The sequence below is a fragment of the Cebidichthys violaceus genome, unplaced genomic scaffold (assembly GCF_023349555.1).
Source record: "Cebidichthys violaceus isolate CVI_PGR_0920_01 unplaced genomic scaffold, fCebVio1.0.p SCAF_365, whole genome shotgun sequence".
Taxonomy (NCBI): domain Eukaryota; kingdom Metazoa; phylum Chordata; class Actinopteri; order Perciformes; family Stichaeidae; genus Cebidichthys; species Cebidichthys violaceus.
The window spans coordinates 1-9639 of NW_027176556.1; the positions used below are offsets into that span (position 1 = coordinate 1).

General features: G+C 43.6%; 1 pseudogene; it reads left to right on the plus strand.

Moving 5' to 3' along the window:
• The first annotated feature begins 7482 nt into the window (after positions 1-7482).
• Positions 7483-9389, plus strand: LOC137884168 (leucine-rich repeat-containing protein 4C-like; annotated as a pseudogene).
• Positions 9390-9639: the final 250 nt, after the last annotated feature.

Genomic DNA, 9639 nt, shown 5'->3' on the forward strand with positions numbered 1-9639 from the left:
ACCGAGTAAACACTTTAGGTTTGGTCAGCTTTATTAAATCTTGAGTGTGGCTGCAGTCTCCAGAGCATGCTGCACCCTATAGCGTAGCATTCCACCTTTCACTGACCTCCTTGGCAGCCATCCATTCATGAAGCACTTTATCTCCACACAGATGAGAGAGAGAGCGAGAGAGAGAGAGAGAGAGAGCGAGAGAGAGAGAGAGCGAGAGAGAGAAAAAAAAAAAACTTCAACATAACCCACAAGTACGACCTTGCTTATATGTTTCCTTATTTCATGTCCGCAGCCATCTTTCAACAAGACATTATGCTTCATGCATTCTAGCTCCCGTACAATCAGGACGACGTTACCTTGAATCCATTGAAAATGAAATATCGCGCCTCCCAGATAACTTGTACTCGGGTACTTCGTCAGGATGGATTGTTACTTTCATTGCCTTGAAAAATGAAATATTGTGGCTGCCGTCAGTTGTACTTTGAATCACCCGGTTGAACGCGCGCGTTCAACACTGTTTACGTTCGGTTCCATTCGTAGCTGATGTAACCCCGATTTTCTCTTTGGGCGTTCCGCTAAGTAATCTTCCATATTTGGCTTTATAAAGCTAAAGAAATTAACACTGGAGTCCTTTTTTTTTCTTCTTCTTCTTCTTCTTCTTCTCTGTGTGTGTGTGTGTGTGTGTGTGTAGACTACAGTGTGCTGCAGCAGGGGCCTGTAATTCTTTTTCACAAAGGAGAGTGAAGCAAAGAAGAGGCTGCATTGCCAGCAAACCTTGTTTAAAAAAAAAATGTATTGTCCCAAAGCGTCGCTCCAACAACAACCGACCCAAACCAGACGATAAAGACAAAAGGCAAATACTATGTTCAGTATATATATATATATATATATATATATATGTATATATATATATATATATATATATATCTAACAAGATTTAGTGAATTCAGCACCAAACGTGACAACATACCAAGCACTACCATGCATGCGACAGCTGCAGTAGGGTCTGTGGGACTGAACACAGCCTGGTGCTTACCCTAGTTACAGGCACAGTTTAAAATTGGCTGCAGCAAGCAAGCAAGCCGGTGACAACTCTTAAAATATATATATTTTTTTTATATTTGTCGGATAACACCATCCCAAGAGAGGTGAAACATGTTGAAGGAAATAACACTGGTTTTGCTGTTCTGAGACTCATCCAGTCAACGGAAGAAGGGGGGGGGGGGGGGGGGGGGGGCATCATTCCTTGTTAAAAAAAAAAAGAGAGTTTGGCTGATAAGTCAGCAGCACCCAACGGCGTGCTGGATTTATTTCACCAGCACTCGGCGTGCTGAGACCAGGATGGGAGGGGTGGGGGAGGAGGTGGGGGAGGAGGGGGGGAGGGGAATTGCCTTTCTCCAGGTGGAGCAGAGACCGGAGAGAGTGAAGCACTCTTCAGTCTGCAGCAGCAAGCAATGGTGGCCTCTCGGTGTGATGGGCTCCAGTGCAAGATTTAAACCCCCTGTTACACATGAAGCTGAACCACAGCCGCACATTGTTATAGAAGCTTATAGCGACGCTGCCGTTGTCTTTCATTCAAATGATTATTACTGGATTTGCTTAATCTTAATAATTATGCTGTATTAATCTGTCATGGCGAGGAAATCATCAAAGACGTTTTGTCGTACTGGGCCACATTTTGCTATTTTTCTAAATGTGAGACAATTGTTCGCTCGTGAGGAGAAAAAAAAATGGAACACAATGTGTTTGTTAGATTAAAGCTAGAGAGGGTTTTAAGTTATCTTTTGATATATTTGTTTAAACTCCTTACACCCCCGACAGCAATCAAGAAATCCAAGAGAAGTATTGGTGGCATTCATTCTGGCTTGTCTACAATATCATGTGTTTGTGTTCATAATGATATTTTTGGATAGAGTGCTTTGCTTGGAGGGCTGAAGCGACTTTTTCCTCGTTAGATTTAGCGACCTTTGGAGCTAGTGCTGCTAGCGCCTTTTTTTTTTTTTTTTTTTTTTTTTTTTTGTTGGCAACACTGGGCCGGGTTATTCAGCTGGATGATTTAAAAAAAATAATAAAAAAACATGCATACTCTTTGATGGTTTCTCCAATGTGTGCGACCCCAGCTTTGATGTCCAATTGTTTTTCTCCATGAATCACTTTGTCTGGAACGAGAAAAACGCCCATTATAGAGTCCAATGTGATGCATTCAACAGCCCATAACCTGAAGATGTTCATTTAACAATCACATGTGACACAGACAAAAACTAAATCCTCACTTTTTGCACAAAAAACCCCCCCTCAAATGATTCATCAATGACAAAAATAGATGCCAAATGAATTTTCTGTAGATCAACTTATCGATTCGTTTACAAACTGACGATTCGTTTTGATTTTCTCCAAGTTATTTAAACAGATTATGCTCGCAGTATTCTATATTTCTCAACTTATTTTGGTCAATAAAGCCCCTAAAAATTACCAAACAATGAATTTGTTCTCCTAACAAGTATTTTCTGTGTAGCCAAAGCGCGATATATAGATATATATATCTATATCTCGTTCTTTTGTTCCACAGATCTCCACTATTGTCCAAAAACTACAATAAAACAAACAATTGTTGCAGCGGGTGACGTATATATATCCCCTCTAGTGCAAAGAACATGGGTGCTTTACATGTATTCATCTGCAGCCAGAAATAGTCCCCTAATAATCCATGTAGTCCTGTCTGAGTGAACTGCAGTTCCCAGATGTTTTAGGATATAGCACTAAGCCGTTGTAGCAGAACAAAAGTGTGTATTTCTGACCCGTTTCCTAAAGATTTAGCTGTTCAATGGTAACAAATAGGCTTCGGGGGGCTGAGTGCCACCAGCGCAGTAGGAAAGTCGGTAAGTATTGACAGATGGACTAACTCGGCATCGGTTCTGGTCTCTTCCTCGGATCTGTTGACAATAATACAAATGGATTTGGATTTTGGAGATCACCAGCATTACTTCCCACAATATCTCTTTGTTTGCTTTTTTAGCTTAGGTCATTGTTTATGCTGCATGCGGTTATTTATCCGTGTCTCCTCGGCGCCTCATGCACAACCACTCCTCCTCACAGGTTTCCTTCTCAAGAGGTGATTTAGGGGAAGTGATCTCGAAATTTCTCGTAAGTAGCAACACAATACACGAACGGTCCAGACTGTCATGCGCAATTAGTCTAAGCGTTATCCCAGCTTCATTTCGTTAATAATGGGTTGTATTTAATTACTTTGAAGCCATTTTGCAAACACTATAAAAATGACGTCTAAAATGTCTGTTTGACTGCAATTTGAATTACAGGCTAAATATAATTCAAAAATGTGTTCAGACAGCGTAACAACATAACCATTAGTTTCAATTGGCTCCTGATGCTGTCGTATAATTCTCCATTATCAACACAAACATCGCAAACCTGCACAACGACTTAAATTATTTGACACCCTCTCACTAGCCAATCCATCGCCTCGCTGCGGCGAAACGTTTTTTTATATACGCTGAAACTTTTTTTTTTTTTTTTTTATTTCGGCGACAGACCGACCCTCAGACGACACATTAAAAACCACTGGTTACGTTTCCCCATTCCTTGTTTTTTTTTTTTAGCAGCTGTCTTTCAATCAGAGGGTCGTCGGTTCGATTCCCTTCTCCTGCTCCTCCGCTAGTCTCATGTCAATGTGTCCTTGAGCAAGACACTTAACCCCAAAATGTCTCCCGTAGCTGCGTCTACGGTGTGTAGATAGATACTGAACTGTAAGTCGCTTTGGATGAAAGCGTCTGCTAGATGACTGTAATGTAATATAAAGAATAAACACTTCCTTCCTGGATCTCAGGAAAGCAGGACTTCAATATAGGCCATATGGGGCAGAATGCGTAGCCTTATGTTGTATTATTGGGCCGTAAATTTATGCTAATTTCCAAAATTGTCACGCGCGAACAGGTGGCATCCACCACGATGGCGCTGGCCATTTACATAGTTATCTGATGTTCTTCATCCGAGGAGGCACACTCCAAGCCCGCCGCACGAAGAACGTGAGAAGAAGTTGAGGTCCGTCGTCTGTACGCGTGTGTTCTGTAAAACCCAGATGGCCCGTGAGGTACGGCATCAGCACAAACGAGGACACGACAAGACACGCAACTTAACGTATGCAAATGTAATGAATCAGTATTGTGTTGGAACGAATTAGCAGAAGGACATTCAGTTCACTAATCGGCCACAGGCTTCTTTCCTCCGTCTTGAAGAAGAGGGACTTGCCACATTTCATTTCTTCATTTTTTTATTTTTTTTACCCACTTTATCAGGTCAACACCCACTGGATCAACTGCAAACGACTGATCGGTAAATGCATAATAAACAACGTCACTTGCATTATTTGGCCTTTGTCTAGAGGTCTTGTGCCACACATTTTCTGTCTGATTGTAATTGAGATCTTTGTCATTTTTCTTTCTTTTTTTTTTGTCGCTCGCTTGGAATAATCTTATTTGAACATAAAACAGTCCAAATCCCCCCGCGTAAGAACTCTGAGGGGAAATGTTTAATATGCCAACAAGCAAAGACAAACATCAAAAATCTAAAAGAAAAAAAAAAAAAAAAAAAAAAAAAAAAATGTGCCTGCAAAGCAAGTTGCTCAATAATGCAACATTTCTTGTTACGTTTCATCCTCATGAATGGATAATCTTTGTCAATTTGACTCGCGCGGAGCAGTGTTAACATATTTCTTCTTGTGTTCGTGCCGTGGGACTATTTCTTTATTTAATTTTTTTTTGTTGTTACCTCATTTCTTGAGTCGTAGACATTCGGTCATTTGCATCAAAGACTTCCGAGCTCGCTTCCCCAGTGTGTGCGTGTGTGTGTGTGTGTGTGTGTGTGTGTGTGTGTGTGTGTGTGTGTGTGTGTGTGTGTGTGTGGGCACGTCCGAGCCGACGCATTTGGCCGGACGTTGCCTGACAAGACTCTAATCATCTGACATCGTGGTTTAAACGCTCCGAAGGTCTCCGCTTTATACAGGCCCCTCCTCCCTCTGCACACGCCCCCTCGATTGAGACGTACGTTACCCTCGCACTTTTCCTACAAAACTCATCAGAACAAACAGATTTGGCAAATCGCAGTGCTTGGTGCAGCGAGCAGAAGAGTAAGGGTGGGTGTGTTTTTTTATGTTGCTGGCAGGATTTTAGATGTAAGCGGGGCTACTGCATTCAGAGGCTGTGAATACATGCTGAGCATGCCTAGATGGAATTAATCCACTCAGTGTTGCGTCGACAAAGGAAGGAAATATGTTTGAGGCAATTTTGATTTTTTTCTTCTGCAAACCCCTTTTATGTTATAAGGCCTTCTTGTGCTGATAAAAATGCATTCAGATACCAATGTTTTATGAAAAAGCCACGCGCACAAAGCCTCAATGACTCTGCGAGTGGTAGATCAACATTGCTCATTGCTGAATTTGCTATTCTTAAAGCATTCCGGTGGAGATTATTTTTTTAAATTTTTTTTATTGACAGCAGACATTCTCCATCCGCGTTCTTTGCCATGTATGACATTTTCATCTCTCAGGTGGCGACGCTGAGTCGTTTGTGATTCCAGCCAGACAAAATGAGCCCTCCCCCCCCCCCTACACACACACACACACACACACACACACACACACACACACTGCCCAGTGGGAGGCATTCGATTCCGATTCCCCCAGCAGAGGACGCATCTCTCTGCAAGCCTCTCTCCAAACAACTCGGCTTGGTGTGCGGCAGGCAGCCTGGCTGGGGCAAACAAAAAAACAAAAAAAACAAAAAAAACACAAGCCACATGCACAGGCTCATTTCTACTGATTAAGCCAGACACTCATCCTCACCAGAGAACATTTCCCCCTCAGTTAACAATTTTTACAGTTTAGAAAACACCTGTCATAATAGACTCGCTTCCTCTTGCTGGTGGCTTGGTGGAAGAGAAGATTAACAGATAACTCGGAGAATGGAAGAGTTTGGAAAGAGACGGGGGGGGGGGGATACTTAAGCGTAAGGACCCAGCCAGCAAGGTTAATGTCTCCTGCACTAGGCGGGAGTGCTTCGCTCTCGGCAAAGACGGCCGACTGCGCTGAAGAACGGGTGACTGTATCATTTAATAGAAAAGCGTGATACAATGCTGTCACATTTTATAATTTTCCCAGCACACATGATACGTTTGGAATACAGCGCGTATTGATTTATTCTGTTGGTTGCCATCTTTGCCCGGGCGGGAGATAATAAGGGGCGATAGCGACACATCAACACTGCTGTGTGAGAGTGAAAGGTACATGGTGTACTGTATGTGTACGAATGTCTCGGGTCTATTTTTATCTTGAGCACACTCCGGCATATTCTTAGACACTTAGGCTGAATGGACTAATCTAATCTCATCGAATCTAATCTAAGATAACACGAGTAACGAGTTTCTTGTCAGTCACTTGATTTGGGAGATGATAAATCCTGCTGTAGTTATACAAGGGCGATATCAGGGCCCCTCCCTCACTATGGGATCACGCTATTTGTGAGAGATTCGGTGCGACGATAAATTGGATCGTAATAAAAGTAAAACGGCTCTGCGGTACTGTTTCGAGTGGGGAAAAAAAAAGGCATTAATCACGAATCAATGAAAAGCGTTGTTTTTGTAAACCCCCCGGGAAATGAATCACAGATACATAATTTCAAAAGGCAATAAAAAAGGATGTAGAATATTATAGTAAAATGACAACAAAAAAAAAGAGAAAAATTAGCCTCGTTGTTTTGTCACTGGAAAACATTTGTCAATGACTTTGTTCATGTAATGTTGTGTTTTATATGAGCTCTATAGCACCATTTCAAGCAAGAATATGTGGACTTTCTCTTTGTTTGCATGCATGCAGGTTGCATTGGTTTTACATTGCTGTTAGCGTGGACATTTGTTCTGTATAGAGAAGATTCATTGTGCAATGTTAAAACGGTCTATGACTTGGCTTTGGGTATTAAATAATCCTAGGATCCTACAAGAAATTCAATTTAAATTTAATTTAATAACAGATGCTCAAAGTTCTCATTTTTTGGGGGGTTTTTTTCGCTCTCCAGTGCCGATGCGTCAAGCTTCGGTGAAGTCTGGAATTCTGGGACAATCCAGGGTTAGAGAGCTAACAAGAAACTGTTTTATATTCTACATAAGGGCAGCATATGACAAATCAATTGATGCCTTTTAATTCCTTTAGATCTTGTTTCTTCAACACTCTATGCACGTTGTAGCGTTTTTAATTAGATTAGGGCTGCAGTAATTATTATTTCCATTGTCAATCATCAGTTGTCAAGTTTTTGGTGAATTGTTTGGACTATATGAAGGGATAAAAAAGGGTGAAAAACACCTATTAAATTTACCAGAGCTCCAAGTTGCATCTTCAATTTCTTTGTTTTCTGTCAGTTAATTTATGTGGTTGCTAAATATAATTGTCTGTCTTTTTTTTTTTCTTCCTGCAGAGAACACAAACAGCAGATGAACTATGAATGCTGAACAAAATGATCTCCTCCCTCCAGCGCCAGACAATGAGAGGTCGTAGGCTGAAGGGGGCGCTGTCCAACCCCCTCTTTGTGCTGCTTTTGGCCCTCCAGATCCTGGTGGTGGCAGGACTGGTTCGCGCTCAGACCTGCCCTTCCGTCTGCTCATGCAGCAATCAGTACAGCAAAGTCATATGCACCCGCCGCAGCCTACGGGACGTCCCAGATGGCATTTCCACAAACACTCGCTACCTGAACCTGCAGGACAACCTCATCCAGGTCATCAAGGTGACAGTTTCAAACATCTGCGCCATCTGGAGATCCTGCAGCTGAGCAAAAACCACATCCGCAACATTGAAATTGGCGCCTTCAATGGACTGGCCAGTCTCAACACCTTGGAGCTCTTGATAATCGGCTTACGACAATCCCAATGGAGCATTTGAGTACTTGTCCAAGCTAAAGGAATTGTGGCTACGGAACAACCCTATCGAAAGTATACCATCTTATGCCTTCAACCGGGTCCCCTCGCTTCGAAGGCTGGATCTAGGTGAGCTCAAACGTCTCTCCTACATTTCTGACGGCGCCTTCAAGGACTTGAGCAACCTGCGCTACCTGAACCTGGGATGTGCAACCTCAAGGAGATACCCAACATCTTACCCTTGGTGAGGCTTGAGGAGCTAGAAATGTCAGGAAACCAGCTCTCCGTCGTTAAGCCCAGCTCATTTTTGGGATTAGTGAACCTCCAGAAGCTGTGGATGATGCACGCCAGGTCCAAACTATCGAGAGAATTCCTTCGATGACCTTCAGTCGCTGGTGGAGCTCAACCTGGCTCACAACAACCTTACCTTTCTACCGCATGACCTCTTCACGCCGTTGCATCGCCTGGAGCGGGTCCACCTCCACCACAACCCTTGGATCTGCAACTGTGATATCCTGTGGCTCAGCTGGTGGCTGAAGGAGACTGTACCTGCCAATACTAGCTGCTGCGCCCGGTGCCACTCTCCTGCGGTCTTTAAAGGTCGCTACATCGGGGAATTGGACCACAGCTACTTCCAGTGTGATGTTCCCGTCATCGTGGAGCCACCCAGTGACTTGAATGTGACGGAGGGCATGGGTGCGGAGCTTAAATGTCGCACGAGCTCGCTGACATCCATCAGCTGGCTCACGCCAAACGGCTCGTTGGTGACACACGGGGCTTATAAGGTGCGTCTGTCTGTACTAAATGATGGGACATTGAACTTTACTAGCGTCACAATGCAGGACACTGGGACTTACACCTGTATGGTTAGCAACACGGCAGGCAACATTTCTGCCTCCGCTTGGCTTAATGTCACGTCTGTGGAGAACAGTGGGGTGACCTATTTTACCACAGTCACCGTTGAGACCATTGAGACCCCGGGGGATGACAGCCAAACGCCGCTTCCCCCATTTGGCTGGGTGTCATCCTCTACGACGAGAGGTACTCCCGTTTCAACAAGGACCACAGAGCGGACTTACACAATTCCAGTTCTTGATCTGGATGGAGAGGGAGCCCTCAACGGCCTGGACGAGGTGATGAAAACCACCAAGATTATCATCGGCTGCTTCGTGGCCATCACGCTCATGGCTGCTGTCCTGCTGGTCATTTTCTACAAGATGAGGAAGCAGCACAACCAGCAGGATCCCGATGGGCCCGCCTCCTCCATGGAGGTGATAACAGTTGAAGAAGAGCTCGCTGGTGTCGCCGCCATGGAGAGGCACCTATCGCTGCCCCCCCTCGAGCACTACAACCACTACAACACCTACAAGAGCTCCTACCACCACGGCCCTATGCTCGGTACCATACACAGCTCGGCCACACAGGAACCTTTACTGATTCAAGCCTGCTCAAAAGACAATGTACAAGAGACCCAAATCTGATCTGAATTTGACTAAAGCATCCGGTATCAGCAGTTTCATACTTGGAGTACAATGGACCAAAACCTGAAGATAAAAAAAGGGAGTCAAAATCACACTGACTTGACAAAGGTGACGGCGTAAATCAGCATTTGGCAAAGGGACGACATATGATACTTAACAAGTGTCTTTACAAAACAAAGATATTTATTAAAAGTATGTCTAGTGGCTAAATGAAGAAAAACATTTTGTGATAGCTTTTTAGCTCATTTTA